Here is an 8,475-nt window from a genome sequence, read left to right as displayed (position 1 = left end):
GTGACGGTGAACCCGACAAAGTCAATCCATGCTTTATAATTAGGGAGAGATTAGTTCATCGTTCCTGATTCGGCCTATTATGAATAAACATGTTTGCAATGACAATTAGAGATTATAGTTGCTCGTGCCATGCTTGATTTGCTAGAAGCTTATAATGGTTTACCTTACGTGCCAACATGCTATTAAAATGGTTGTGATGTGGTATGATGGGGTGGTATCCTCCTTTGAATGATTCAAGTGACTTGACCTGGCACATGTTCACGCATGTAGTTGAAACAAAATCAACATAGCCTTCATGATATGTATGTTCATGGTGGATTATATCCTACTCATGCTTGCACTCAGTGTTTATTAATTTTAATGCATGTTCATGACTGTTGTCGCTCTCTAGTTGGTCGCTTCCCAGTCTTTTTCTAGCCTTCACTTGTACTAAGCGGGAATACTATTTGTGCATCCAATCCCTTAAACCCCAAAGTTATTCCATATGAGTCCACTATACCTTCCTATATGCGGTATCTACCTGCCGTTCCAAGTAAATTTATATGTGCCAAACTCTAAACCTTCAAATGAAATTTTGTTTTGTATGCTCGAATAGCTCATGTATCAACTAGGGATGTCCGTATCTTCCATGCTAGGCGGGTTATTCTCAAGAGGAGTGGACTCCGCTCCTCACTCACGAGAAAATGGCTGGTCACCGGGATGCCCAGTCCCATGCTTTATGCAAACCAAATCAAAATAATTGCAAACAAAACTCCCCCGGGACTGTTGTTAGTTGGAGGCACTCGTTGTTTCGAGCAAGCCATGGATTGATGCTTGTTGGTGGAGGGGGAGTATAAACTTTACCATTCTGTTTGGGAACCGCCTATAATGTGTGTAGCATGGAAGATATCGCCATCTCTTGGTTGTTATGTTGACAATGAAAGTATACCGCTCAAAATATTATTTATCTCTATGTCAAAACCGAGCTCTCGCACCTCTACAAATCCCCGCTTCCCTCTGCGAAGGGCCTATCTTACTTTTATGTTGAGTCATCACCCTCTTATTACAAAGCACCAGCTGGGGAGCACCGCTGTCATTTGCATCCATTACTATTAATTTATATTGGGTATGACTATGACTGGATCTTTTTTACCATGAATTACAATGTCTAGTCAGTCCTTGATCTTTAAAGGTGCTCTGCATTTATGTTTTGTGGTCTCAGAAAGGGCTAGCGAGATACCATCTTGTTATATCATATTATGATTGTTTTGAGAAAGTGTTGTCATCCGAGATTTATTATTATTGCTCGCTAGTTGATTATGCCATTGATATGAGTAAACATGAGACCTAAGAGTTATTGTGAATATGGTTAGTTCATAATCTTTGCTGAAAACTTGAATGCTGGCTTTACATATTTACAACAACAAGAGCAAACAGAGTTTGTAAAAGTTTTTCTTTATCACTTTCAGTTTATCAACTGAATTGCTTGAGGGCAAGCAAAGGTTTAAGCTTATGGGAGTTGATACGTCTCTGTCGTATCTACTTTTCCAAACACTTTTGCCCTTGTTTTGGACTCTAACTTGCATGATTTGAATGGAACTAACCCGGACTGACGCTGTTTTCAGCAGAATTGCCATGGTGTTATTTACGTGCAGAAACAAAAGTTCTCGGAATGACCTGAAACTACACAGAGATTAATTTTGGAAATAATAAAAAATACTGGTGAAAGAATCAAGGCCAAGGGGCCCACACCCTTGCCACGAGGGTGGGGGGCGCGCGCCCCTGCCTCGTCAGCCCCCTGGAGCTCCACCGACCTCAACTCCAACTCCATATATTCGTGTTCGGGGAGGAAAAAAATCAGAGAGAAAGATTCATCGTGTTTTACGATACGGAGCCGCCGCCAAGCCCTAAACTCTCTCGGGAGGGCTGATCTGGAGTCCGTTCGGGGCTCTGGAGAGGGGAATCCGTTGTCGTAGTCATTATCAACCATCACTACAAAAAAAAATACACTTCGGTGATGATACGTGTTTGTCACAGTAGGTCGCGTTTTTTGTCATGCATGTACATCCATGAAAAATTTATGACAGAATCAAGATAGTCATACCTGTGTTGTCGTAGAAGTGTTCCATGACATTACCAAAATTGTTATGACGGAAGTGTCCACTTCCATGACGATAAATCGCGCGTCACAGAAGTGCTTTCGTCAAGGGTGACCGACACGTGGCATCCACCGTAATGGAACGCCGTTAAGCTATCGGGTCCGGTTTTGGATCCGATAACCCGTTAACAGCCCCGACCAATGGGGATTTTCCACGTGTAAAACCATCATTGGCTGGAGGTAACACGTGTCAGCTCCCCGTTGGGACAGATGTCATCCACTCATTGGACAGGAGGCGCCTATGATACGTCGACACATGACACGACCCAACAAAGGCCCATTCGTGTGAAAAGGCCGGCCCGTTTGACTTGGTCAAAAGGTGGCGGGCGGCCCACGGCAAGCCTGTTAACGGCCTGTTCGCATATAGCCCATTTACAGCCCGCTATCCCACGGCCCGTTTACGGCCTATCCGAATTAGGCCCAGTAGCGTCATCTGGGCCGTCCAATATAACTCCAGCTCGTTTTAACTTCCGGCCCATGTATGGCCCATGACGTCTTTCGGCCCATATGAGGCCCTTAGTAACCCTCGGCCCCTTAACGGCCCGTGGTAAAACTGGCCCGTAATGAACAGTGTATCACTTTATACCCATTAACGGCCCATTATTCCGTTGGGCCGTTTCCAGCCCAGGATATCTTTCGGCCTTCTCAGGGCCCATTTAATCTTGGGCTCATTTCCAGCATTCGGTTACTTACGGCCCGTTACTGTCATTTTCTGCTAGTGGGCCAAATTCAGCCCGTGGTTACAGTCGGCCCGTTTGCGGCCCGTTAATACGTTTGACCGTTTTAATGTCGAAAAAAACCCGTTGGGCTATTTTCATAGAGTTATCAAATACGGCCAATAAACGGCCCGTTATTGTCCACGAATAGTACGACCCATGATTGGCGAAATGATGATACGCCCCGTAGAAGGCCCATGGATCGTACGGCCCGTAAAAGGCCCATGGATCGTACGGCCCGTAGAAGGCACATGGATCCTACGGCCCGTATAGAAGGCCAATGGATCCTACGACCCGTAGAAGGCCCATGGATCATACGGCCCGCAGGAGGCCCATGGTTACAACAGTCCATGTGTTGCCATGATTATTTTGGCCTAGTTTCCAAAAATAGGTTATTGTGGCCACTAGAAAAACACAGAAAAAGAACTGCAGTTGTCGGGGATATACCCGCGGTATGACCCGGCCGGAGGTGTGACCCGGTCGAACTTGGCGCTTCACCGTGACCTGCCGGAGGACTGGCAACTCACGGGTCTGGCGGCTCACTGTCAGACGACTCACGAGCCTGACGACTCACGAATGACCCCTACGGTGGGTCAGATAGAAGACTAGGCCCAAGGCCCAGATGGCCGGCTCATGTGATGATGGGCCGGCTTAAGAAGAAAGGGATGACGAATATTTCCTTTACAAGGAAGCAAAACCCGGACTTGTAATTAACTTGTAAGGGAAGATAGACTAGTCCTAGTCCTACTAGGACTCCACATGTAACCCGCCCCTCTAACTTATATAAAGAGGGGCAGGGCTCCCCAAGAGGGACAAGGAACAAGAATCAATCTCTAGGGCTAGACACCGAAAGCCGGTTCCCGGCGACTCTCTTATGAGCATAATGAGACTTAGCCTCAAACAGCACGTAGGGTTGTTACCGGATGATGTTTCCCGGGGCCCGAAGCTGTCTAAACCCTTGTCTTGTGCGTTGATCCGCCCTGCGTCTCTCATCCCAATCAACCCCTCTCAAGCTACTACATAGATGCGCTGGCCTCACGACTAAGTCCTTACACCTAGGACATCTGACGTGTTAATTCCATGACAGTTGGCGCCCACCGTGGGGCCTCGCGCACGGTGGTGTTGAGTTCTTGGAGGGATCTTTCACAGGGATCAAGAAGCTCGCGATTCGTTGGATGAAAGAAGAGCCGGCAATATTCATTGTTAAGTGATTGGAGTCATGATTGGCTTCGAAGCGGCAGATACAAAATTTAAGTTCAGAAGAAATTAGGGTTACGGCTGGTGCGCCGCCGTAGGCGTCTCTGACGATCTGTCAATCCGAGGACATATCAAAATTTTCTGCTACAGCGCACCGACGCTATACATCAAGACGGGCAGGAGATGTCCTCTCGAGGAGATATTGGCTACATGGCTGTTTGCATCAGACCTAAAGATTACTAGTACTACTAGTACTAGATCCCATACGAAAGCCTCAAGTTTGCTCAAGCAAAAGGTGCTAGTTTTGGCACAGTTCCTTATAGATGATGGATTAATTAAGTGTTATGCATCCTAACGTAAGGAACAAAGGCAACTGGCCGGTCGAATCTGGGGCAGATATGATTCGAAATCGGATAGCTGCATATGGGAGAAAATTCAGTCTATCCCTTGGACGTACTGAGAAAAAAAAACTCTACGACGGAAGGGGATAAGGTCATGGAATCTTCGTCTCCGTCGTCATCTCGGAGCCACCACTGTCGGGCGCGAATCCGACTGTAGCTCGGCCGCAGCCCTGCCGAGCCGGCGCCTCTCTCACCCGCGGCCGTGGACTCAACCCGGTACCGTCTGTCCGCCCCGGCCTGCTCTCCGGCGCTCCGAGCTACCTCTTCACCGCGACTGCGCCAAGCCAGTCCCGCGGCTGCGATCAAACCGCCCCCACGATAAACCGTCGGTCGCCTCTGCGCCGGTCACTCACCGCCGCAGTTTCAGGACACGGATATGACCCGGAGAAGGACTCGGGCCGCGTCTCCGAGACCGCCCGCTAACACCTCGGCTGTGGAAGCCATCGTCCCCACAGCCGTCGAGCCGCCGCCTCGCGCTTGAGCCGCCGAACTCGGCCCCCGTGGCCGCCGCCTGAGACGCCCCGTTGAGGCGTCTTGCATCGTGAGCCTCCACCACTGTTGAGTCGCCTTCGGGTCTCGCCGCTGTTGAATCATCTTCGCGCTTGCCCTCGTCTGAGTCATCTTCGGGCCTCGCCGTTGCTGAGTCGCCATCGCGCTCGCCCCCCTTCCAAGTCCTTCGGGACCAGACGTTGCTGAGTCGCCTCCCGTCTGAATCATCGTCAGACCTCGCCGCTCCTGAGCCCTCCCTGAGCTGCGAACAGCCCGGCCTCGTAGCCGCCTCTGGCCGCGGCTGGCCTCGCGCCCCTGTGCTAAGTCGCCGGCACTTCTCCGCCTCCGCGGCCGAACACAGAGCCGCCAGCCACTGCCCACCGCGTGAGTCGCTGTGGCTCAGCACGCTTCTGCCTGTTACAGCCGTCTCCACTTCGAGCAAGCTCTCCGCGTTTCTGTACTATGGCTGAGCAGAGGATGCAGCCGACCTGCTCAACTCACTGCAAAATACATATTATTGGGATTGAACAGTAAAAGAAAGAAGCAAACAACTTGTTCCTCAGGAAGGAGCAAAGCTCATGACATGATACATCCATCATTATCGAGATCACGCGATGGAGAAATCAATGCTACAGACTCATCAGATATCAGACCAGACGGAGTGCTAGATTCGCAGACTAAAAAACTAGCACGTTCACGTTGCTGCTGGGCCTCCGTATCCCAGTTAAACAATGGACGCGCAAAGATCATCTGTTATCCCAATGCCCCAGGTGATATCCGTCCAATCTATTTGTTACGACATATTTATTCTTTCCTAGAACAATACTTTGGCATGTATATTTTAACGTGCAGGGTAATTATTCATGACAAAAAGTGGTATTATACCGAGGAGATGGAGGCATGCCAACATTTTTTGGCACGGGTGGTCGTCGTTACTCAACGGACTCCCGCACCGGCTTACAGCGCCGTGGCCGTCTCTCGCGACCACGCCGGCTTACAACGACGTGGCCGTCTCTCGCGACCACACCGGTTTACAACGAGGAGGACAATTTGCCCGTTTGCACCGGCTTACAACGCCACGGACGACTCGCCCGTCCGCCCTCGCGGCCGGTTCACGTGTCTGCGCCAGCTTACAACGCCGTGGCCGACTCGCTGTCCGCGCCGGCTTACAAAAGTCACGGCCGACTCACCCGTCCACACCGGTTTACCATGCCGTGGCCGGTTCACCCGAGAGCGACTTCAACTTCACCTAGCGATCATCAATTTCATGGCGGATTATTTCCGGCCTGGCACATTAGGTGATATCCATCTAAAATATATTTTATTGGTACATATTATTTTGTCAAAGAGCAGTTTATCTTTGTCTTGGTCTGCAATATTGTTGATGCAGGACAATTGTTCACTACATCGAAACAACGTGGTTAACTCGCCCGACCGCGCCGGTTTACAACACCGCGGCCGGTTCAACTGTCTATGCCGCCTCTGATGCTGAGGTCGTCTTTTCCGTCCGCCTCTCGCGGCCTGGTCTATATCAACATACTGGGCCACACCCGTCTGCGTGAGCTGATTATTGAGTATGAGTAAGTCACTACTTGGGAAGCCCGGTTTTCTTTGAACAAAATGGAGGTAATTATCATATACTATCAACCGCCGTCTGCACCGGATGGCTCAATGGACATGCGCACATGTCGCCGTCACTACAGTTTGGTCAAACTTCAAACAGCCAGTTGGAAGGAACCGTTGGCCGAGTTGCTGACACGGCTCATACGGGATTATTTATAACCCGCCGCAGTCACCTCAACCTTCTGTGGATACACATCGTGTTATCAACACCAATGATATACAAGTTATGCCGGCTTATATCACGGTTAAATATGGAGAATCTCAAGCCAACTCCTCGAGTCATCTTGAGACTCGGGGGCTACAGTGACATGACTCGGGAACCTCGGGTCGTTGGAGGGAATGATAACCCGGTTCCGGAGGCTGCTACCATATTGATGAAAATTTAAAGGCCGTCAGAAAATTGCCGGTTCAAAATAAAGATTCCGGTTTAAAATCCGGTTCAAGAGATATCTCTCTCTCGCAAGGTTTTGAAGCTTTCATATCCGGTTCAAACATCCGGCTCAAGGTAAATTTATATCTTATAAAGCTTTGAAGCTCTCAATATCCGGTTTACAAATTTCCGGTTCAAAAAGAGAGTCTATTACAAAGCACAACTCAAATATAGGTACCCTGCTTTAATGACCATTGGGAGCTGATCGTATTCGAATTTAGCTTAATCATTTTGGTGTGACCCTGATCGTATTCGAATCAGAGTCGTTAAATATTCTCATGATCACTAGGGGGCTTCCTGTTCAAACATAGGTCGTATTCGAACCAAAGAGAACATAGCTGTCGGTACCCTTTTGATCGGCACACTGCCAAGCTCATTGGGGAGTTTCTTGGTCATATTTGAACCATAGCTCAACCCCCTTTGGGAACCGACGTGGATCGTATTCGAATCAGCGTCGTTAAACAACTCTCAAGGTCATTTGGGGGCTTCCTGTTCAAACATAGGTCGTATTCGAACCAAAGAGAACATAGCTGTCGGTACCCTCTTGATCGGCAACGCCAAAGCCACTGGGGGCTATATGATCGTATTCGAATCTTAGCTTAACCCCTTTGGGACGGTTTTCTGATCGTATTCGAATCAGAAGCCTCAAAAATTTTGAAGTCTCTTTTTGCAAACAGTTTTCGGATTTTATTTGAAGCTCTTTTGATCATATCTAAAGTGTATATGAGTGGTTGCTATTTAACCCGGTTCGACTTTGGATAATAAGTCGCCATCATATGACAATCATAAACATTTCGAAGTCTTGATTCCTAAAGATTGGGTTATCACCCTTACTGCATAGGTCACATAAACCGGCAGTGCAAATTCAATATCATAGTGGTTATATGTGAGATATTATGACCCGCCCTGCGGTAAACCGCCAAGGGATCTTGTGATCTACTTGTGTGCAGGATAAGACTACATTTGGGTGATTACCCGCCCTGGCTTTTAACGTTAAGTCGCTAGGGCATATGTTGTTTAAACTCTGTGCAGGATTTACAGGGCTATGACTTACATAAATGATTAAGTTCAAGCCCATCATCAAAGATTGAAATTAGTGTCTCAAAAGGGTTGGTAATTCTTGGTTTTTCGAAGGCTATAAGCCGCCGGGTTATAAAATTTCTGGCTTACAATGGAGGCGTAATAAATCGCCATCGGCCAAGAGTCGCCGGTATTTAAACTCCGGATTTACTTGTCAACAGATAAGGTATTTGAATCTTTAAATAGCCAAACTTGGCTGGATTTTCACTATAATATTATGATTGAGGTTTTCAAAGTCGCTTTGGCGCAATGGCTATTATTTTATCAATGGATATGATTTATTCTACAATGAAAGGAATAGTCCCGAGTCGCTGCAGGCTTACAACCCGGCACTTGGGGGCTACATTATTCAAGTTGAGATTACATCAAATATGCAAGTCCCATGTCACTGCCAGCATGCAC

Source organism: Triticum aestivum, chromosome 5D (assembly GCF_018294505.1).
Source record: "Triticum aestivum cultivar Chinese Spring chromosome 5D, IWGSC CS RefSeq v2.1, whole genome shotgun sequence".
Classification (NCBI taxonomy): Eukaryota; Viridiplantae; Streptophyta; class Magnoliopsida; order Poales; family Poaceae; genus Triticum; species Triticum aestivum.
The sequence above is the reverse complement of the archived record's forward strand: the minus strand, read 5'-3'. Positions refer to the sequence as shown.